This window comes from Rhinopithecus roxellana, chromosome 17, assembly GCF_007565055.1.
Source record: "Rhinopithecus roxellana isolate Shanxi Qingling chromosome 17, ASM756505v1, whole genome shotgun sequence".
In the NCBI taxonomy this organism is placed as follows: domain Eukaryota; kingdom Metazoa; phylum Chordata; class Mammalia; order Primates; family Cercopithecidae; genus Rhinopithecus; species Rhinopithecus roxellana.
In genome coordinates this window covers 25,650,978-25,673,991 of record NC_044565.1, presented here as the reverse complement: position 1 = coordinate 25,673,991, position 23,014 = coordinate 25,650,978, and the positions used below count along the sequence as shown (strand labels likewise).

Here is a 23,014-nt window from a genome sequence, read left to right as displayed (position 1 = left end):
GAGTAGAGGGACTCAAGTGACCCTCAAGTGATGCGACCCATTGTGCTGTTGTTGGCTTTTGCAGACATAGCAAAAAGATAACTCAGCAAACCAATGCTAAGCAGGTGCACTGATGCAGAGACTGCCTGCTTGGAGAAGTTTTGTTTGTAGATAATGTGGCCAGTAGCATTTAAGAAAAATGAAATATTTTACATTCTGGATTGTTGGTTTGGTTTGTTGACTTTTTCCTGCTGCCTTAAGTCTTCCCGCCTCCTCCTTTGTAGAATCTGGTCAGTCATGGGTAACTAAGTGGTTGTTTTTGAAGATGATTAGAAAAGGCCTGGACCAGTCATGCTAACCCTATTAAAGTAATGTGATGAAAGCTGGTACTTGGGTATACCTGAGCTTTGGCAAGCCCATTAGATAGAACCAGTCATTCTATAGGACTATTTCTTGCAGATTGAACTGGGTGGGTTGGTAGGCCTTAGTGGTTTGGATATAGGGAACAGGGTGGGCGGGGGCCCAGTGAGGGAGAGAGTTAACTGGGCTCTGTCATCTCTTCACTCTTAAGATGGATGGGGTTGGGTAGAAAGTGTGAATGAAGTAAGAATCAATGACTGATGCTTCTTTCCTATTAAAACAATCTTTTTTTTGTCTGTTTAAAAAAGGGGGCTGGCTTTGTTTCTCCTGCCATAATGATGCAGTGCCTCTTGTTTTCAGAGCTGACATAGTTTGCATTCTGAAAACTTTTAGATGCCCAGAGTATTTCTTAAAGCTGCAGGACCCCTTGTATCGGTAGTTCCTTACCACTGTGATTCGATTCATGCTGGAACAGCTTTTAACCCATAATGGATGGCCTGAGCTACCCCTGAATCCTTGTAGATGGGTGGTGTAATCTGTCATCTGATGACAATTCTGGAAAGCACTGTTAAGCAGAAAACAGAAAATTGTGTGTCTATAGACCTGCCAAAGTTTGAGGATTGAGGCTGTGTCGCAGAAACGTGTGTCAACTTAATATTTGGGGGCCAAGGTGGGGGTTCTCTTGCACATTAAGGATTCACCAGCCTGATCACAAATGGAACAATCTCTTCCCACACTTAAGACCTCCCACCTGTAGATTTAGCAACTCAACCGAGACATTCAGGCTTTAATCCCTTGAATGATGTAAGATTGAAAGATTGGGATTTTGGTTTAGGGTATGTGAAGTGATATCTGTTGGATTCCCTCCCACACTCTTGCTTCTTCTTAGAAACTTCTAACCCAATTGGCTTTTCTTGGAAAGCAGAAATTGAATTTCATTGGAGAAACACATCCAAGGAAAAATGTTTCCATTCTCACTATTCATGAGAAGGAAGCATGGTTATTCTCTCCAGTTTGTGGTTTTGGACCCTATGGAAAGGAACTAGTGTTCACAGAAAATGTTAACTAAGGGAGTAAGTTAGAAAGCACAGCCAAAATAAGGTGGATCAGAGTTGGGAATGAATGTACAAGTACTTGTAAGCTCTCAGTGAGCCCTGTCATTTATGCTTAAGTTCCTATTTTCTATTACATTTTTCTTCCCAGAGTTGCTTTTGTAATGTTTTAATGGTAGAAACCCAAAATCCAAAATTTTACTGGTAATGAAAGAGTATGCCTTTTTCTATTCATTCTGTCACTTAATTTCTACTTATACCTGTCTCTACTAAAACAGCTTAAAGGGATAATTTTTCTAACCTAGACTGTTTGAAAAACTTCTTTAGTTCTTGGTCTGTAGCTCATTATTGGTAGACCTCAGTAGGTTGAGTGATTGTGAAAAAAATGATCTCTCCACATCCTGTGCTGAAAATATTCATCTCATTGCAGTTTGTCTTAGTCATTCTCAGAACTTATTTAAAGGAGCATCATTTTAAAAGGAGGCTTCTGAACTACAGAGATGTTCAAACTCTAAACAGAAAACCTGGGACTATGTTTTCTTAAACATTTAGGCTTCTAAAATAGAATTTTTGAATTTTGGGATTGGAGGCTAATCTTAAAAATTATGTAGTATTACTTTTGGCTTTATACTTCAATCCCTGTACAACACCCCAGACTTTGATTGAATATCTTACTTGAGGAGGATCCACTACCCCAAAGCAGCAAGTTCCACCTTACGACAAATGATTATTAGAAAGATATTTCTTAAGTTGGCTAAAATCTGTCTCACTTAACCTTAACCCTTTAAATCTTTATGATTTTATTTGGGCATCCCCAATTAAAGGAATGGGCTTCCTAGTCCTCATTTATTGAGCCTCCTATTTGCTAGTATTTGAGTCTTTTTCACATGTCACATTGTTACCTATTTCTCATCTAGTCCTCACAGGGTTGATTTTATGGACCAAAACTGGATACTACTCTCACTGGTCTGTGTTTTTCTTTCAGACATATTATTAAGAACACAGATTTTTCTTTCATTATATATTGACCTATCTAAACCTTTAACTGACCGCCTGAGTTATCTAGCTTAACTGATTTAATCATTATGCCCTTAATAAGCCAAAGATAAAAATATTAAATAGGAATGACATAAGTTAAAGGAAGAAGCTAAGGTAAGCTAAAGTTAAGGTAAATTATAGGGTACACACTTATGTAAGGAGAGGATCTGCCCCCAGTGCAGTGCAGTGAGGATATTCTTTTACTGTCATTGAGTGTATTTGACTCTCTGCTTTATATGTGTATTCTGAACTTGCTTTCATAGTCTCTTGCTTTAGAGAGTTTCAGACAGTATCAATTGAATGAATAATTTTAAAATATTCAAAACATGGAATATTTGATGAAATCATCTTTGTATAGACTATAATAACAGTGTCATTTAAAAGCTATAGAATTTCACTGGGAAGCAAATTAGATGTGGATAGCAAAACTATTCATCCTTTTTCACTTGTCCTCACTTTTCTACTTCTTGGAGAAGGAGAGATGACATTTTGAATATACAAGCTTTCATGATATTTTTTGTGTGTGTGGCACTTCAGAGTTAAAGTACAAATAAGTTAAACCTCATTTGTCAGATTTCTGAATTTGGAAAACCTACTATTAATAGTATTGTGAATTACATAGTACAAATCAAAATCCCCTTCTTTAGCACTTTGTGTTTTCTGTCTTTGTAAGTTCATAGAAGTAGGATTGCAGTATGACTTCCCATGCAAACATCAAATATATGTGTATATTTCCATCAAAATCCAAATTTGGGCTAATGCTGAATTTTGAGAAGGATAGCTTAAAGGCTCATTTAATTAGCTATCTTGAAGTGGCATATAAACACCAAGTGCTGACCTTTAATGGTTCATAATTGAGAATTACAATATAGGACCAATAGTAGATTCTCAATACTTACTTTATTCTTTAAACTGTGGCATGGTTTATATTTTTCTTCCATGGTTAAACATTAAGTAGATAATGCCGATGAACACTAGAATTTGATTTTCATTTCAGTTTATTTTATCAAAGTCTAAGTGCCTACTTTGTACAAATCACAACCTAACTGTTGTGGGAATACACAAATGAATATAGTATAATCTGTGCCCTCTGGGAGCAAAGGAATGACCAGCAAATTCCTGATTCTAATATAAGGCACACTGTGATAAGTACTACATTGAAGGATGAAGCCATTATGTATATTTCAGTTATTTCAGTGACTTTTGCTACATAATAAATTACCCCACAACATGTTGGCTTGAAACAAGAACCACGTATGAAGCTCAAATTTCTACAGATTCTCAATTTAGGGTAGTTTCAGCTGGGCTCACTCATACTTTGAGGGCTGCTGCTAGATGGGCTAGGAACTGGTTGGTCTAGGATGCCTTAGCTAGGGCTACTCTTTTCTACTCTCTCTCATCTCTCATTTACAAACAACCTAACCTAGACTTATTTACATGGCATCTTGGCAGAGTTCCAAGAAAGCAATAGGAAATGCGCAAACTCCTTGAAGCCTATACTTGGAACTAGCAAACCATCAGTTCTATCACATTCTTATGGCTAGAGCTAGTCACAAGGCCAGTCCAAATTCAAGAAATGGGGACATAAACTCCAATTTACACTCTAGTTGAGCTATAAGACATATATAAATGATGCAAATGAAGAGCAAGATTGTACCTATAAGTGCAAAAAGAGGCCATGAAGTAGAGAGGCCTATGTGTGCCTGAGTGACTATAAAATATTTCATGGAAAAGGTGAAGAGTCACACTGAAATTCAAGCATTGTTAAGGGAAGAAAATATGTAAAGCATAGAAAATAGCAGATTTAAGTTTTGTTTTAAAACATGGATGTTTTGTATGTTAGTTTAATTAGGATCTGGACTGTCTTTTCTCTTTTAAGTATTAGGCTGATCTCTTTAAACCCCCATTTCTTAATTTCTCATATTAGTTTTTGTTGTTCATCTTCCTCATATACCTCTTCTTTTATGTCCTATCTATTCTCCTCATTAAATGCTACTATTTGCAGGCTACCCTGAAACGTTTCACGTTTCTGTTATTCACATTCATTATAAGTACTTAACTTCCTTTGATAATAGTTTGCATTATTTATTTAATCTGTGATAGTTCACCTTCCATGTTTGGCCAAAGGCTTGAGGGTGTTCCTTTTCTTAGTAACATCCTGTTGTTTTCTGTTCCTTGGCCCCAACAGTTATTTACTTCTGATATATACTTAAGTTTTTATAAAGCTGAATGAACTAGGTTGTGACATTGCATCAGATCTCGTGAATGGAGCTTGTTGGCAACGACTGTCATATAGCAAGCCATCCCAAGATATCCAGGGCTTTTTTTAGATTGAGCTGTTGATATTCCCCCTAGGCCAGTTATTCCCCAATTTCTAACCTGTATTCTGAAGTAAACACAGTGCATTTCCATTGCAGACACTTAACCTGCCTTGAAAACAACTATAAGACCTAAGAGAAATAGTTGCATATTTCTTTTGAGATGTTGAACAAATACTACTGCTATTCCCTTTAGAGGTATAGAGGTAAAACTTGTACCTTCGGTTAGTTAACACCCGTAAGGAAAACGAGAACAACTCAAGAATTTAACTATGTAGAACTGCCCCTCCTACTTCTCATCCTGTCATGATCCTCTTCAATAAAATTTTGATTTTCAAATCAAATTGCCCAAGTCTAGTGAATATTATGTGTTCCTGGAAGGAACATTCCCCCCTTTGCTTGACTGCTATGGATCATAGGAAAAAATCTTAACTTTAATAATTATTTGTATTTTAGCCTCAGTAGAAAACCCATTTATATTAAAAGCTGATTGTTTTCTGATACAACAATATGCCAAAAAGACATGTAGTCCATAGGATTTATTTTTTAATGTTTTACCATAACCAGTCAAAACTATCCCCTAACTAGGAGGCTTCATAGGAGGTGGGGCTGAAGTGGGGCAGGCCCATATCTCAAAAGGCCAGAGATATCAGTCTTCTGTTTTTCATTATAACTATTAAACTATTAACAGGAAGCCATTTCCCACATGTACTTAATATTGGTCCTGAACTTGCTGGACTATAACTTGGGTTTTGGGAGGTGAACTATAGTTTTCCCAAGTGTTTACTGAGCAGTTACTGAGCAGTTAATGAAGAGAAGTGTGGGGGTAGGTAGCAGGGAAACGTTTTTATAAAAGGATATTTTTGGTAGAGAAAATACAGTTGTTTGCAAACCTTCTAGTTGGGAAGTGTATGGACCAGTAATGTTGTCAGCAGAGATACTCTCCAAGTGCTCAGTTGAAATATTCTGTTGACCTTCAGATTGTATATGATCTCAAATAATAGCCTATAAAACTGGGAGCCATCTTTACCATAGTCAGAAATCCAAAAACTGGATAACTCATGGAATTAAAAAACGTCATTACTATGACTGTTGTGGATAATGTTGTGGGTTAGAAGGAATGAGTTAAGCCATAAAGCACATTATCTTGGAAGAGATTATCTATACCACTGATAGAGTAGCATGTATATATGAGGAGGGCAGGTGACAAATGAAATCCAGGGTCATCATATCCCAAAGGCGTTTGGTGGTTAGAAAAGGATATAGTAATATCAGACCACCTGCACATATCTCTTTGCAGATGCAGAGCCACTACATGTCCTGCAGACCATATTTCATATCTTGACATAGCCACAGCAAGCACTTGGATATAGATATATTCCTCTCTGAGCAGGAAATGTTCATTCATTTATTCAACTCTGTGCCTAGCCCAGGTAGTAGATAAAATGCAGTGAATAAAACAGGCCCCTACCTTTATGGAGCTTGCATTCTTATATAACATTCTGTTCTTCCCATAGTCTCTCTTCAGGTGGCCTAGTGCTCCAAGGGATGTCACTTTATCTATCTATCTATCTATCTATCTATCTATCTATCTATCTATCTATCTATATTTTAATATTGGTGCCATAGTTCAGTTTTAGGAAGCAGCTATAGAGTTTTCTGGCAAGATCTCTAGGGCAAGGCCAACTCGCTGTATGCAGATACACAGACTTTCGGAAAAGATATTTTAGCTGTGGTTTAGCAGCCTAACATAAATAAGATGGTCAAAAGATGGTCCTTTGGTTTTTGGAAGCAGTTTTCTGGTCGTTTGGCTAAAATTGTATTGCCCAAGTTGTTTTGACAGATGCCTGTTACCTTCAAGGTGATACCTCCAGCATCAAAGGAAGCTCTGACAGGAAATAATTCCTATTCCTATCAGAGAATAGGACAGGGGAGAGCTAACAGCTTCTGGAGATGGTTCTGTGAAAAATAGAAGAAGGAACACTATGAGAATAGGCTCCAGTGAGCTAGACCTTTGACTTTATGGCAAAGGCTGGATCAGCATATGCAAGCATAGGGCACAGGTGAATAAAGTCTTCAGCTTCTGGAATGCTTTAGTAGTCTCTGCAAACCAGATCTATATCCTTACCTTGCTTGAGACATTAGTAACTAGAGCCATCAGAGGAAATTAGTAGGAGGAATTGCCAGTAATATGTAACAAATTCTGACATTTGCTGAATGTCCTTGGTTGATTTGAGGAGAATCTGCTTAGAACCGCCAAGACTTAGTCTCACTTCATACCAGCTTCTTAACTGGGGAGGAAGTGCGTTTGGAAATTCTACATCAGGGCATTTTTTGATTTAACAAAGAGTTCATATTTTACAGACCAGGACCTCATGAAATAATATCCAAACAGAGCAGAACTGTTTGGTATAGAAAATCATGAAAGATGTCATTTAAGTGCCAGGAAAAGACCAACATTTAATGGGCCAAATGACATCATAGCATGTTTGGAAGGCCATTTTCTATTCATTATTCTCTTACTATGAAAATCATTTTAGCACCTCAGGGGTCTAACTTCCTAAAAGTCCCCATGGAATTGTTTCAGGAGATTGGGAATCAGAGGAGAGGAAGTATTTGTAGTAGATGATAAACACACTAAGACCATGGTAGTCTTATAAGGGGTAGACTCCTTTTTATTTTTATTTTAATGGGGAAGAGGTCCTTGAAGGGAAGATGGAAGGGCTGATGAACTCCACTGTGGTTTTCCTCAGAGAGCAAGCACACCCACCTAATAAAATGTAAGCCCCAAACAGGTTGTTCTTTGCACAGTTGTATGTGGTAGAAAGGTAACTTCTGGACCTCTTTGAGGGTTCTTCCCTGGAGAGTTTGTGTGTCTGGAAATGCTAGCTCATGAATGACAGGCACTGTGGGCCTCGTCAGATTAAACTATTATAAATGGCAGATATGTGAAGACAAGCAGCAGTTGAAGGTCCTCCTTTTGTTCAGAGCAGTTCTGACAACCTTTTGGGCAGCAGGAGATAAAATACCAGGCTTTGGCATATTTCCCCATGAAAAATTAATGAGGTTTGGCCTTCTGACTCATGGGCCTCCCAGGCTAAGGGTTTCCATTGTTGCTTTCAACCTATATTATCACAGTCTAACATAATGCTGGGTTGTCCAGCACCTTCTGCTTCATCCTGGAGGCAGGGCCCTACTGCTTAGAGGTTCCACCAGAGTATATTAGGTTGGTGCAAAAGTAATGGTGGTTTTTGCCATTACTTTCAATGGCAAAACTGCAATTACTTTTGCACCAACCTAATAGAACACCCTTTCCATTAGGTGTTAGAAGGACCTTTTACAGAACTGTCAGTCTAATCTGTGACAACTCTCCTACCCCTCTGCTTTAGTAGAACCCCTCCTACCCCTCTGCTTCGAGTAGAACAACAACTGTAACTTTTGATGTGGACATGGTGCCAGCATCACTCTAGATAGCCTCACTGCGAAGTCAGTTTGGAGGCATTGGTTCTATTCCATTTCAGCTTTTGAGTGAAGAGCTAACAAGCATAACATAGTAAGCCACCTAGCAATTGCTACCTTAGTCCACAGACAGCATTGTCAATCCTCTCTTGCTGTATCATAGGGGACCTAGGTAACCTGTGAGACGCCTTGCTGCCTGGTTAGCCTGAGGCGTTGCACTACTTTCTGCTTCTCCCAACAAACCGAGCCTGAGGAATTCAGAAGGTTTCTCCCTAACCTCTACCATACAGCATGAATATGCATATCCACAAACATGGAATTTGGAAGTTTTTGAGACAATCACATCTTTATGAGAAGGGACAGGAGAGTCATTAACAATGAATTTCCCTTGGAGTAGCAGTGGTATCAGAGGCTGTTGTAGTGGTAGTGGCTGAATGAAAACTGCTAGGCCCTGAACATGAATCTCATTTTCATTAACCGCACTGTATAGCTTTCTGCTAGAGGACACTCATAGGTCAAGGAAAAGCCTTGGAACCAATTTCTAACTACTGCATTCTACTGGTAGCCGCTGGAGGGCAGCAGAGAGTGACAACAAAGGTCCAGATTGCGGCAACTGGGACATATTTCAGTTTACCAAGAAAGAAGCACCCTTAACTATAAAAGAATTAACTACCTGGGAGCCACAAGCATGGATCTTTGGAGAGCAAGGACCAAAGGGAGAATCCAGAACCCTAATCTGAGGATTAAAACACTTCCTTCTAGGGCAAGTCCAGGAACCAGGAATGGATAAAGGTGTGAGGTAGGACTGATTATGAAAGGGGAACTGGACAGCATCAGTGAAGGTAGAAAACCCAAAGGATATTCTAGAGTATCAAGTCCCAAGAGGACAAGTGAAGATGGAACAAGAATCAGGTTGCTTCTGGACCTCTTTGAGGGTTCTTCCCTCGAGAGTTTGTCTGGAAATGCTAGCTCATGAATGAGAGGCACCGTGGGCCTTGTCAGATTAAACTATTATAAATGGCAGGTATGTGAAGACAAGCAGAAGATGAAAGCCCTTCAGTTTGTAGCAGTTCTTACAATCTTTTGGGTAGCAGGAGATAAAACACCAGGCTTGAATGAAAGAAAGAAATACAGTGGGAGGCAAGCCAGAATGAATGAGTTAAAGAGGCAAAAGTACAGTCAAGGAGATCGATTCTCTGAGGCAGTGGTACCCAGGAAGGAGCCTTGTATAGGGTGCATATCAGCAAGGAGGGATCTGCAAAGGGAACAATTTCAGATACAACCAGCTATATCTATGGAACTATCATCTCTTAAAATATTAATAGCTGCTTCTTGATTCGCTAGGATCATTTCTTTCTTGGTCTGTTGATTTCAAGGGTAAAATAATTTGTTGAGAATGTGGAGAGAGTGAGAGAGATGATGCGACATTCTCAGATGTGATTAAGAGATTGTTATACATGAAATGAAATTGAACGTGGGCATGAAGCCTTTCTGGATAACATTTGTGTGAAAGGGCAGCCCGTTTTCCAAGAATAGCTTTTGATATTCCCTTTTCATGTTTTATACTGTAACACTGGTTAAGAATATACAGTAGAAAAGAAAAATGGGCTCTGATGACTAGTTATATAGGCAAGATCCCAATCAGTCCAGAGACTTAAGATCTGTTCCCAGTAAGTTAGCAGAGAGCTGTGTTTGGAGTCTCTTTATGCTAAATGCTCAGCGCTTTTCCAAACCCCCTTAGGCATGAAGAAAGACAATTCTGCCTTGGTCTATTAAGTTATAGTGTCTCCCTCTTTTCTTCAACCCCTCAATCATCAGAAAAATAGGGCTTCTGTAACCACAAATTTCAGGGACCCTCTACTGGGTGGCAGGGCAGCATGGTGATTAGGTTTGGAACTGAGCAAACCTTAGGTTACTAGCTGTGACATTTGGCAAATTATTTGACCTCTCTGAGGTATCGTTTCCAAGACTATAAAATGAAAAGTTTAAATAGCTTATAAGGCTTATAATGTTGGAGTAAGCATTAAATAAGACAATATAATTATGTTGCTTATTATTCGGTAAGCATTTAATTAGTGAAGTAGCTATTATTATTACTTCTACTATTGTTGTCACTATACTGTAGCGGCCTACTTGAGAAGTCTGCCTGCATGGAAATGGTATCCAGATGAAAGTCAGGCAACCTGGGGTGATCACTTAACTCTTGCTGATTCATTACATGACAGGATACTTGTGCCTTTGGCTAATGGCTCATACTGGGACTCCTGCCATTTCTCAGACAGTAAGGAATTGAGAATGATAACTATTAAATGTTCTGAGCTCCTCTGAGCATAGAGGTAACCGAAAAGAAATTAAGCCTTGAGTTAATTTTTCATGTTTAACCAAATTACAAGTTATTTGCTTTATTTCTCCCTATTAAAAATATTGTTTATGAAAATATTACTATAGTAGATTAAAAATAGTTTTCAAAGTTGAAAAATAAGTCCTAACCAAATCTTTTATCTTAACACAATTGTTTTTTATTTCGTGGGGCTCTTTCTGGTCTTTTTTTTATATGCTTATTTGTAATGCCTATGGCCTTTTATGTTTAACTTTTTTTAAAAAAAATTGTGCTTTCCCTTTTATTTATTTTTATTATACTTTAAATTCTGGGGTACATGTGCAGAATGCGCAGTTTTGTTACATAGGTATACATGTGCCATGGTGGTTTGCTGCACCCACCAACCTGTCACCTACATTAGGTATTTCTCCTAATGCTTTCTCTCCCCTAGCCCTCCACCCCCGACAGGCCCTGGTGTGTAATGTTCCCCTCCCTGTGTCCATGTCTTCTCATTGTTCATCTCCCACTTATGAGTGGGAACATACGTGTTTGGTTTTCTGTTCTGGTGTTAGTTTGCTGAGAATGATGGTTTCTGGCTTCATCTATGTCCCTGCAAAGGGAACTCATTCTTTTTTATGGCTGCATAGTATTCCAAGGTGTATATGTGCCCCATTTTCTTTATCCAGTCTATCATTGATGGACATTTGGGTTGGTTCCAAGTCTTTGCTATTGTGAATAGTACTGCAGTAAACATACATGTGCATGTGTCTTTATAGTAGAATGATTTATAATCCTTTGGGTATATACCCAGTAACGAGATTACTGAGTCAAATAGTGTTTCTAGTTCTAGATCCTTGAGGAATTGCCACGCTGTCTTCCACAATGGTTGAACTAATTTACACTCCCACCAGCAGTGTAAAAGCATTCCTATTTCTCCATATCATCTCCAGCATCTGTTGTTTCCTGACTTTTTAATGATCACCATTCTAACTGTCGTGAGATGATATCTCATTGTGGTTTTTGATTTGCATTTCTCTAGTGACCAGTGATGATGAGAATTTTTTCATATGTTTGTTGGCTCCATAAATGCCTTCTTTTGAGAAATGTCTGTTCATATCCTTCTCCCACTTTTTGATGGGGTTGTTTGTTTGTTTCTTGTAAATTTATTTCAGTTCTTTGTAGATTCTGGATATTAGTCCTTTGTCAGATGGTTAGATTGCAATAATTTTCTCCCATTCTGTATGTTGCCTGTTCACTCTGATGATAGTTTCTTTTGCTGTGCAGAAGCTCCTTAGTTTAATTAGATCCCATGTATCAATTTTGGCTTTTGTTGCCATTGCTTTGTGTTTTGGACATGAAGTCTTTGCCCATGCTTATGTCCTGAATGGTATTGCCTAGGTTCTCTTCTAGGATTTTTATGCTTTTAGGTCATATATTTAAGTCTTTAATCCAGCTTGAGTTAATTTTTGTATAAGGTGTAAGGAAGGGGTTCAGTTTCATTTTTCTGCATATTGCTAGCCAGTTTTCCCAGCACCATTTATTAAACAGGGAATCCTTTCCCCATTGCTTGTTTGTGTCAGGTTTGTCAAATATCAGATGGTTGCAGATGTATGGCGTATGGTGTTATTTCTGAGGCCTCTGTTCTGTTCCCTTGGTCTATATATCTGTTTTGGTACCAGTACCATGCTGTTTTGGTTATCTTAAACATTTTTAGGCTGTTAATTCTTAAATCAATTTTATTCAGGTATAATCTAATATACAATAAAATGTGCCTGTTTTAAGTGTACAACTGCATGTAACCACCACCACCACCACAACCAAGAACATTTCTACCGTGCCATAAAGGCTCCTTGTGCGTCTTTGTAATTAGTCCCATCCCTTTGTCCCCAAACAAACACTGATCTGCTCTTTATCACTACAGCTTAGTTTGTATTTTCTAGAATTATATGTACATCCTAGAATTTATATTCTTTTGTGCACCCTTTGTGTCTGGCTTTGATTCAGCATAATATTTTGATATTCATCCATGGTGTTGAGGGTGTCAATAGTTCATTCTTTTTTATTGATGAGTTATAGTTTTTCACATGGATATATCATAATTATCCATTCACCTTTGACATTTATGAACATTTTGTTCTTTCCAGTTTGGGCTATTATGAGTAAAATTGATGTGAACATTCATGTACAAGTGAATATATATTTATTATTCGGTAAGCATTTAATTAATGAAGTAACTATTATTATTATTTCTACTATTGCTGTCACTATACTGTAGCGGCCTACTTGAGTAGTGGCCTACTTGAACGTGTATTTTTTTTATTTCCCCTGGGTAATACTAGGAATGGAATTGTTGGGCCTATAATAAGTGTATGTGTAACTTAATTTTTTAAAAATGTCCAACTATTTTACAAAGTACCATTTTCCAATCCTGCCAGTAGTGGAGGAGCATATCAGTTGTTTCACATCCTCTTCAACACTTGGTGTTGACAGTATTTTGTTTGTTGGTTGGTTAACTGAGGCATTATTTACATTCAGTAAATTCATCCTTCTTAAATATATAGCTTTATAATTTTTTTTTACAAACTTACACAGTTGTATAACCACTACCAAGATCACAGAATATTTCCATCTATCAGAATTTTTTTTTATGCCTCTTTGCAATGACTCTTCTGCCCCTCCTGTATTCCCTGGCAACAACTGCTCTGATCTCTGGCACTATATGGTTTTGTCTTTTCCAGAATGCCATATAAATGGAATAATACATATAAATGGAAACATACTTTTAACTTTCTCTTCTTTCACATAGCATGGTGCTTTTGAGATTCATCTATATTTTTGCATATGTTAGTACTCCATTCTTTTTCTTTTTTTTTGAGACGGAGTGTTTCTCTGTCTCCCAGGCTGGAATACTGTGGCATGATCTCAGCTACTGCAGTCTCTGCCTCCCGGGTTCAAGCAGTTCTCCTGCCTCAGTTTCCCAAGTTACTGGGATGACAGGTGCTCACCACCCCGCCCAGTTAATTTTTGAATTTTTAGGAGAGACGAGGTTTCACCATGTTGACCAGGCTGGTCTTGAACTCCTGACTTCAGGCGATCTACCTGCCCCAGCCTCCCAAAGTTTATTGTGAATAAAGCCACAATAAACATTTGTGTACAGGTTTGTATATGAACATATATTTTGATTTCTCTAGAGTTACTGGGTCATATAGTAAGTGTATGTCTATAAGAAACTATCAAACTGCTTTCCAAAGTGGCTTTGCCATTTTGTAGTCCTACCAGCAATATATGAGCAGTTGCTCTGCAGATTGCTAGTATTGTCAGTATTTTTCTCAATTTGGGCTATCCTGATACATGTATAGACATATGTCATGGAGGTTTTAATCTGTATTAACCTAATGACTAATTATGTTGAGAATCTGTTTTTTGTGCTTATTTGGTGTTTAATGTATTTGTTCAAATATTTTATTCAGTTTCTTTTCTCTTCTGTGTTTAATGTATTTGTTCAAATATTTTATTCAGTTTTTAAAATAATTCTTATTATTGAGTAGTGAAATTTTTTTTTATATATTCTGGTCAGCAGGCCATTTCCTCAGCAGTATCTTTAAAAAACCTTAAGTTTTTTCTTCTGATTTTAGTGACATGCAGTTATAATGTCACTTTTTTTATGTCTCATGCTCCTTGTGTCCTATCTTAAATCTTTGCCTAATCCAAGGTCACAAAGGTCTATTTCCTATGTTTTCATCTAGGAGTTCATATTGTTAGGTTTTACACTTAGGTCTATGATGATATGTTTTGGGTTAATTTTTCAGTATGATATGAGGTATGGCCAAGGTTCATATTGTTATATGGCATGTACAGTTGTTCCAGCACCATTTGTTAAAAAGACTATGCTTTCTCCATTGATGCACCTTGATACCCTTCTTAGAAATCAATTCACCACATATGTGTTGGTCTCCTTCTGCATTCTCTATATTATGTTCACTTGACCTATGTGTCTGTCCTTTTGCTGTGTGTTGATCTTACTTTTATATTGTCTTGAAATCAAGCAGTTCAAGTCCTCCAACTTTTTCTTCTTTTTCAAAGTTGTTTTGTTTATTCTAAGCCATATATATGTAAATATATATGAACAAATATGTAAAACTATATATGTAAATATACAAAAATATATATGTAACTATATATAGACATATATATCTTAGAATCAGTTTGTCAATTTCTTTAAAAAAAGTTTGGCTGGGAGCGATGACTCACGCCTGTAATCCCAACACTTTGGGAGGCCGAGGTGGGTGGATCACGAGGTCAGGAGATCAAGACCATTCTGGCCAACATGATGAAACCCCGTCTCTGCTAAAAGTACAAAAATTAGTCAGGTGTGGTGCCGCGCACCTGTAGTCCCAGCTACTTGGGAGGCTGAGTCAGGGAAATCACTGGAACCAGGAAGTCGGAGGTTGTAGTGAGCCGAGATCACACCACTGCACTTCAGCCTGGGCGACAGAGTGAGACTTTGTCTCAAAAAAAAAAAAAAAAAGCTTGCTGGTATTTTCATTAATTGAATTCAGAGATCAATTTGGGGAAAATTGACATTGTGACAATTTTAGTCTTCTAATCCATGAACACAGTTCTATGTTCATTTATTTGAATTCTCTCTTTAGTGCTTTGTAGTTTTCAGCAAATTGTGCACATATTTTGTTAGGTTTATTCCAAAGTGTTACATATTCATTATGAGTGATATTGTTATTTTAATGTTGATGTTTAATTGTTCATTGCAAATATATGGAAATATACAATTGGTTTTTGTATGTTGATGTTGAATCTCAAATTTGCTAAACTCACTTATCAGATATAGTGGTTTTTTATACATTTTTGGGGAGTTTCTAGGTGGGCATCTGTGAATAAAAACAGTTTTAGATTCTTTCTTTCCAGTCTAGATACCTTTTGCTTTTTGGTCTTACTGCACTAGGAACTCCAGTATAAGGTTAAACAGGTGCCGAGAGCAGGTATCATTGCCTTGTTTCTGATCCTAGTGGTTGGGGGAGTATTCAGTCTTTTACCATTAAATATGATGACAGGTATAAGTTTTCTTATGCCCTTTGTCAGTTAAGCATGTTTCTTTTACTTCTTAATTTGATTGAAGTTTTTATTATAAATGGTCCATCAGTTTTATAGACCATCAATTAATTAGCCATTATTGTTTCTAAACTTATATGTTATTTCTAATGTTTTGTTTTTATATTTAAATTATTATATATTCATATCTAAAGCCTTTTAATCTGAATTACTCCTTAATATAAATTATTTATATAAGGGTTATGAGCATTTTTATGGGTTTTAAATGTATTGCTGATTCCCGACGAAGAGTTATACCAATTTAAATTATTTCGGGAAGTATAATCACGCGTAAGTTTTACAGAAGCCCAACCAACATAGGTTCTTATGATTTTACAGGTTTTTTTTTTTTTTGGTTAACTTCATAAGTATAAGAGTGCACCTTTATTTCGCATTGCACTTTTTAATGCTACACATAAAGTAGTAGTAAGTGGGCCGGGCACGGTGGCTCACACCTGCAATCACAGCACTTTGGGAGGCTGAAGTGGGTGGATCACAGGGTCAGGAGATCAAGACCATCCTGGCTAACACGGTGAAACACTGTCTCTACTAAAAATACAAAAAATTAGCCGGTGTGGTGGCGGGCGCCTGTAGTCCCAGCTACTCGGGAGGCTGAGGCAGGAGAATGGCGTGAACCCGGGGGGGGGGAGCTTGCAGTGAGCCGAGATCACATCACTGCACTCCAGCCTGGGCGACAGAGCAAGACTCCATCTCAAAAAAAAAAAGTAGTATAAAGTGGCCCAGGAATCTTGGTAAGGATATGGATTTACCAGTGTCCATATTTTCAATTCTTAGTGCCTATTATCTGATGGGAGGTATTTTGCAGTCTGATTTGATGCATATCTAACTTAACCTTACCTTATTACAATCAAATAAGAGAAGCAGAACTAACACTTCTAAAAAGTTAACTACTAGAAGCTAGTGGATTACTTGAGGTCAGGAGTTTGAGACCTGCCTGGACAACATGTTGAAACCCGGTTTCTACTAACAGTACAAAATTAGCCAGACGTGGTGTTGCGCACCTGTAGTTCCCAGCTACTCGAGAGCCTGAGGCAGGAGAATTGCTTGAAAGCGGGAGGCGGAGATTGCACTGAGTGAGCCGAGATCGCACCATTGCACTCCAGCCTGGGCAGCAGAGCCAGACTCTGTCTCAAAAAAAAAAAAAAAAAAAATTACTAATAAAATACAGCATGTAATTAAGTGCCAAATGAGTAGCATGAAAGCCCTGTATGAGTTTGGAGGAGGGAAGTATTCCTGTGCCATTAGAAATGATGATTCTTGCCTTTTTTGTTATTGTTTTTACCATGGGTCAGTAGGAACTGATGTTGTTTCTTAGTTTTATTTTGGTTTTTAAATTTTTCATAAAAGTGTTCTGTGACCAAGACATTCGATAATCACTATTCATAATGTCTCTGAGAACTATGGTCATTTGGGGAATTTAATCCCACGGTGATAATAAAAAATGTTCAAACCTTTGCTTGTCTCCAGTGGTACTACAGAAAAGAGCCTTCTATTTGCCAGCAAAGTGAAGGTGTAACTTGTCTATTTTCTGGACTGTATTAAAAAAGAAATGTGCTCTAAAAACCTAATCTAAGGATTGTAGTGTTCATCTAAGCTAAACATCAGTCAGAGAGAGGTCTCCCCGATTCTTCCCAGAGCTTTGATGCTTTCGACCTAATCAAGGCAAGCAGCAGGCTCCTTATAGCAATATTATTGCCCTCTCATAAGCTACTATAGTAGTCTTTAGTATTTAGCATCTTGGAACCACAAGAAACTAGGAGTGACAATGGAGAGGGAGTGGTTCTCAGAAGCTACTGATACACCAAGGCTATGTTAAAAAGAGTGATCTCAAACAATAGTAAATTGGCAGCATTATTAAAAGTGAATGTGTGTGATGAGGTAAGACAGATGTAATCATTCTTCTTGATGTTTATACTACTTATCAATCTTATTATTTGTCAATACAAGCAGTGTGTATGTGTGTGTGTTGTGTTCATACCTGCTTCCCTGTGTTCTAAATCCATATGGTGTTCTTAATTATTTATTCTCTTATAAACTCTGAGAGAAATAATTAAATGGGACAAGGTGGTTCTCTGTGTGTTTTTTTCTGAGGTACCAGCATCTTCCCACTGTCTTTCTGTGTGGACATTTCTTTTTTCATTGCCTGCTTGATGAAATGATAGTGCATAGAGATGTTTAATTTAATTAGAGGGAGGTATTGATAGGTTATGGGGATGGGAAAGGGGGATGGGAGTGAATATGTTCATGGTTATTTCTGCAAAGTATGAAACTCTATTTTTTCTTACTTCTCTTGATCTGTTTTATGCCCTTGCTGTTGATGACTTTTCTTTCTTTTCTTCCCTTCTGCCACCAATTTAAAAAAAAAAAAAAAACACAATTATCATCATAGCATTTTCCTGCTTAAAAAACCTAAGAGCTCTCTGTTGCCCAAAGAACAAAAGATGAACCCCTAGCAAAGCAGGTCTTGTCCCAGCTAACCTTTCTAGTCTCCTCTTTCTGTTGCTCTTCCCCATGTAAATTTTCCCCAGACTACTCTTAACACCTCCTCGATCCCAAAGCTGGGTAAGCTTTAGGCCGCTTCTGCCTATCACAGAGTACTCTCTCAGTAGAGTGACAAATGCATTCTCTTCCTTCACAGCTTGGCTCATCTTCTTTATAAATCCTTCACAACCTCCTCAGGCAGATTTAATTGTCCCCCCTTTGGGTCCCTGACATTTTGTATGCCCCTTCATTACAAATGCTCTTGTAATTACTTGTTTAATCATCTGCTTTCACCATTAGCTTCTGAGTTCACTAACGGCAGGAACCCTGTTTTATTATCCATGAATTCCCCATCCCTTAGTGGGTAACATAGTTCTTATTTCATAATTGCTTGCTGAATGTATTGACTTAATATTGTTTTGTGGCATTTTAGAAGTAAATGGAACTAGATTGAATTTCTGAATAATATTTGTACTCAAACTCCCATAAATAGATTCATCATTTTCCTCCTACTCCTTGCTCTTCTTTATCAGTTTACTTTAATCTTATTAAATGAATTGCAGAGGTCACAGCCCTGGAAAAGGCAAAACCAAATATGGGTAAAGTGGGTAAAGGAAACTTAGGTGGCAGTCCCTGGAACCTAGTACATGAGGACTTTCTCTAGTGAGAGCTGCTGAAGGAGGGCTGTCAAGGAAGGGCTCCATGCAGCTAGATGGTTCATGCCAGAGAGGAACATAGCTCCTCACCTGATAAATCACTCTTACTGCTTCAACAGGAGATAACTTTTCAGACTAAATATTTGGTCATATTCTTCCAGTTCTGGTGAGCACTTGGGTTCAAGTGTCATGTATTGCCTTTTTATTCCTATGGGAGCCATTTTTCTTAATGTAAATACACCCTTGGAGTTCATCCAGAATTTCATCCTTGTTATATCTCTATGAGACATACGTGACCTACTGAACTAGCTCCAAAATTATGCCAGAATAACAATCCAAACTCTACAACTAATTCAAGATACTAAAATTTCTAGGAGTGACTTCTATTGTAGTCTACAAATAATCCTTGCTGAAGCAGTAAGGAGTTTTGAGTAAGACTGATTAATGTGTTGAAAATGTAACATAGCCTTATTCTCTATGCTAGAAATATAATTATCTTCATCAGATATGATAATAGAACATTATTAGTGTGCTGTATTTTATTGTAGGCTAAAATGTCTTAAAGGTAAGTTCCCTATTTCTCCATTGCCCCCATAAAAACCTATTCCTTTTACAGCTCTCTTTGTCTCAATTAATGGCAATTCTACTTCTTCTAGAAATAGAAACTATGGAGTCATCCTTGACTCTTTTTTCTTGCACATCACACATCCAATCTGTCAGCAAATTATGTTTTCTCCCTCTTTAAAATATACCAGAAACCAACCACTTTTAACTCTCATTCTCTTCTCATGATTCAAATAATTAAGTATTCTTGCAGTAGCTTTTTAACTGGTCTCCATGATTCTGCCTTTGCCCCTCTGCAGGCCATAATCAGTAGGACAATAAAAGCGTGAAAAAGTTAAAACAAGTCAGATCATATCATTCTTCTGCCTAAAATCCCACAGGAGCTTCCTGTTTCACACTAAGTAAAAACCAAAGTCCTTTTAATGGTCTATAAGATCCTATTGAGCCTTCACACACACACCCTTTAACTCTGTGACTACTTTTTTCCTCAGTCAGTCTGTTCTCACTCTGATAGCCTCTTTATTGTTTCCTAGACATGCTGGGTACACGCCCATCTCAGGGCCTTTGCACTTGATATGACTCTTTCTAGAAAGCTCTTTTCCAGATACCTGTTTCACTTGTTCCTTCATCTTGTTCAGGTCTTTATTCAAGTCACTTAAAGTTCACTTTATTGAGACATTTCCCACTTAAGAATGCAACTTCCCTCTGACTACCTCTGCCACCTCCTTACCAAACCATAACCAAAACAAAATTCTATTCTCTTCATTTTTCTCTGAAGAATTCATCATCTTCTAGTATACTCTACATCTTACATATCTTGTTCTTCCCCCTAGTAAAAAATGATTTTCACAAGTGTAGGGGTTTTACACATTTTCTGAATAACTTTATTCTTAGTGCCTGGAATAATTCTTAGTACATGGTAGGCCTTTAGTAAGGATTTGTTGAAGGAAAAAAGTGTAATCTCAACATACTTGCCTTAGTTTTAAGTACTAAGTGGTTAATAAACTTTAGGTATGAATTGTTCTACAAAGCAAACTACTTTACCATTGAAAGTAGGAATTTTGGAAAGAGTTTTTGATCTTTTTTGTTGTTGTTGTTGTTGCTGTTGTTGTTGAGATGGAGTCTTGCTCTGTCGCCCAGGCTGGAGTGCAGTGGCACGATCTCAGCTTACTGCAAGCTCCACCTCCTGGGTTCACACCATTCTCCTGCGTCAGCCTCCCAAGTAGCTGGGACTACAGGCGCCCGCCACCATGCCTGGCTAATTTTTTGTATTTTTAGTAGAGACGGGGTTTCACTGTGTTAGCCAGGATGGTCTTGATCTCCTGACCTCGTGATGCGCCCGCCTGGACCTCCCAAAGTGCTGGGATTACAGGCGTGAGCCACCATGCCCGGCCTGATCATTGGTTTTAAAGTTTGTTGCACATATTAGATATAAACTCCATACCTTTCTATGAAGTAAAGACAGGATTTTCCTAAAAGTGTTCTTGTTTCTGGAGTTCTTTGATACACAGTATAGATTGATACATACCTGCTGATAAATGTTCCTCCATAATAACTTGTCACCCAGGATGATAATGATGATACATTTGGTATGGAGAGAAAAACTGTGAGCCAGGTGCCAAAGTCTGTCACAATTGGCAGTGAGACTTAAAGAAAACCAGATTATCAAGAAATGCAAAATTGACTTGAAAATGGTCCAAGTAACTTAATAGAACATGTTTGCAAGTAGTGTTTTGGTAAACGGAAAACTGACTCTGATTGGAAAAGTGTGTTGTGAATTTTAATATTGTATAGGGTAGCCTCTTATTCCGGCAGAGTACAGTGGAGTATAATGAGACACGGATAATTTAGTTGATAACCAGGCGATTGTGACAACCCAGGATAATGAGTGTCAGTATGCCAGGAAGAGAGAGGGCAAAGTGATAGCAAGAGTACAATATTTTGGATAACAATAATCATAACAAAGATATTTAAATGGCATAGCCTTAAGTTAGGGTAATTATAATTCAATAGTATAACCTGAGAGGTGGCAGAGAAATCTAAAGTAAGCTATTCCAGGCTAATTAGGCACCTTCTATTACTTTCTTCATGCCCTTTTCTTTCATCCCCTTTCTCAATGTGGTTCTCAGTGTCCTGGAGGGTCTAGCCTGCTGAAATCTCCCACTGCTTTTACAGGGCATCTAGCAACAGCTCACTGTTCTCAAGTAGCAAATTGGCTGGACAGGGATTTTAGTATTTAATTGCTAAATCTATGACTGGCTAATTGCATAGATGCTTGGGTTGGGAGGCCCAGGTAGGACAACTGACTCCTCAAAATGTGATTTTTAAAAAATTTCGTTCTGGATAAGAATTAAAAACTGTGATTTTATGTTAGTTTTGTCCCATGATATGCTGGACAGCGTAGGTTTCAGAGATTTCTTTATTCTGGCTCCTGATTTTTGTGAGGTAATAGAGTTTTAAAAGTCTTGGCAGAAAAGGTAGATGTGGCAGAGGTGAAGCCATTAACTTTTTTTCCTACTTTCTCTTTCCTATTTTCTTTCCCCAGAATCTAGTGGTAATTTTACATATACACACCCTTCTAAAATCTCTAACGCAGAGACAGTGAGTCTTGATTTGTATACTGTCTGTGGTTTTCTAGGCATACTGGCCCCTGCACAAAATCAGCTCATTGCTTTTCATAAGTCATCCCCTACATTTTTTGTTATATAAGTAATGAATTTTTTAAACTTTTATTTAAGTTCAGGGGTACATGTGCAGGATGTGTAGGTTTGTTGTTACATGGGTGAACATATGTCATAGGTTTGTTGTACCAATTATTTCTTCACCCAAGAATTAAGCCTAGTATCCATTAGTTATTTTTCCTGATCCTTTCTCATCTCCCACCCGCCACCCTTCGTTAGGCCCCAATCTGTGTTGTTCCCCTCTGTGTATCCATGTGTTACCCCTATTATTTTTGAATGGTGTTCTTTATTGATTTTCTAACAGTGCTGAGGCTAAAATTTCTTACATTGTAATGATTAACATGGTTTCACTCATTTTTGTGCCCCTCATCGAGATACCAGAATAAAGTGGCTGAGAAATCAGCATCAATTTAGCAATAATGGAGCCACCTTCTGTGTATCACCTCAGGATATGGAACATTAAAGAGGGAGTTAGAATACTTGTGATACTGCCAGCACCTAGGTGATCTTGGGAATGTCTGTGCTTTGTATTTTTATTTCCCCAATGTAAAATGAAAAAATTAGGTTAGATAATCCTCATTTTCACTTTGTTTTTTTTTTGTTTGTTTGTTCGTTTGTTTGGGGTTTTTTTTGAGATGAAGTCTTGCTCTTGTTGTCCAGGCTGGAGTGCAGTGGCGTGATCTCGGCTCACTGCAACCTCTGCCTCCCGGGTTCAAGTGATTCTCCTGCCTCAGCCTCCCAGTAACTGGGATTATAGGCGCCCACCACCACGCCCGACTAATTATTGTCTTTCACTTTGATTTCTTATGTCCTATGACTCTTAATCATCCTCACTAGCAATAGACTTGTTCTCTCTAAAGATGGTTTTACCTTTAACTTTTTATGTGTGCTTGCAAAAAAAAATTCCTATATTTGAGTTTTAAAAGATGGCATTTATTTAGGAGGAGGTATTTTATCTTTCCTATTACTAATGATCCTC

The 23,014-nt window shown here is 37.9% G+C and overlaps 1 protein-coding gene across 1 annotated transcript in view; it reads left to right on the top strand.

Moving 5' to 3' along the window:
• Positions 1–23,014, top strand: part of EXOC6B (exocyst complex component 6B) — a 694,448-nt gene that overhangs the window by 512,082 nt on the left and 159,352 nt on the right. The window lies entirely within an intron of this gene.